The sequence below is a fragment of the Saccopteryx bilineata genome, chromosome 1 (assembly GCF_036850765.1).
Source record: "Saccopteryx bilineata isolate mSacBil1 chromosome 1, mSacBil1_pri_phased_curated, whole genome shotgun sequence".
In the NCBI taxonomy this organism is placed as follows: Eukaryota; Metazoa; Chordata; class Mammalia; order Chiroptera; family Emballonuridae; genus Saccopteryx; species Saccopteryx bilineata.
This window is the reverse complement of record NC_089490.1, coordinates 225,705,755-225,707,201: the sequence shown is the minus strand read 5'-3', so window position 1 is coordinate 225,707,201 and position 1,447 is coordinate 225,705,755.

Genomic DNA, 1,447 nt, shown 5'->3' with positions numbered 1-1,447 from the left:
GCGCTCCCGACGGCCCCTGCGCGCCGCCGAGCTGGGGCCGGGGCCGCGGCCGCGCCCTGGTCGCCGGCGCTGCGGCTGAGTTGCGTTCCGGACGGTTTCCGCGCAACCGAGTCGCTTCCGGGGCTGGCGGGACTGCGGGATGCCGCCCCTCCGGAGACCCGCTCCGCTCTGACCGCCGGGGCCTCGCATCGCGTGGCCTGCCCGGAAGCTGCCGCCGGCGGCTGTGCTGTAGGCGGGTGTTGCGCGAGGGAAGAGTTTGCGAAAACCTGAACACTGGAGGGGACTGCGCAGGCCAAGACCTCTTTTTGTTTTCGAAGCACGTTGGACAAGTGCTGTCTGGGTCCCGGGGTCTCCACGGATCATCTCAGCGCTGTCCGGGGCCCAGCCCTGCTCCATCACCTGGGCACCCGAGCCCGGGATCCCACCTCTTGGTCCGCGACACAGTTGTTAAATGTGGAAGCTGCGTGGGGAGATAACTCCCAGAGCCATCTCGCCATTTGGGCTGCGAAGTTAAGTGGTGTTCAGAAAATCCTCAAAATACAAAAGAAATCAAGTTTTTTGACCAATGTTATTCATATATGTAAAAACATTAATATAAATAAATGACTACTAAGTAAAATAAATGGGGCGAAGAGGCAAGTTTCTCAATACAGAGGTATTCCAAATAAATTCCTTGCCCCGCTTTGACTATAGGTTTTGCTAAGTGAATTGCTTCCAACGAGTAGAATATAGAAAGGCCGAGGGAGAGAGGATAACTTGACAGTATTGAAATCTGGTAAACACTACAGTCATCCGAATGATCAAGTTTAACCTCGTCTGGGATAAGTCATGTTGATAGTATGCAACCTTGAGATGATAAGAATGACACTTCACCTTTCTGGTTTTCCTCCCCAAACTCAGGACCTCCATTTAACCATGGTGAATATTCTTTAAAATATCTAAAAAGTATTCCTCAAACTATCAAAGTAATCAGAAACAAGGATAGTCTAAGAAACCGTCAGACAAGAGGAGCCTGGGATGACTAAATTCAATGTAGCCTTGAACAGAAAAAAGACATCAGAGCAAAACTAGTGAAATCCGAATAAAGTGTGGAGTTTAGTTAATAACAATGTACTGATATTGGTTCCTTAATTGTAACAAATATACTAAATTAGTGTAAGATAATAACAATAGGGAAAACATGAGGGATATAAGGGAATGCTCTACTTTTCTGTACAATGCTCTTTCCAACTTTTCTGTAAGTCTAAAATGATTCTCAAAGTTAAAAAGAATTAAAAACCCCATTTATATGCATTTGTTTCAGACACATGTAAATACGTTCTCTCGTTTAATGCCATTCATCAGTAAGCATTTCCAGGGAACCTATTCTGTGTTGAGCCCTAAAATAGATCCTGGGAACACAGTGAGTCCCTACTTGGGGAATAAACAGTTAGTTGTAGTACATGTG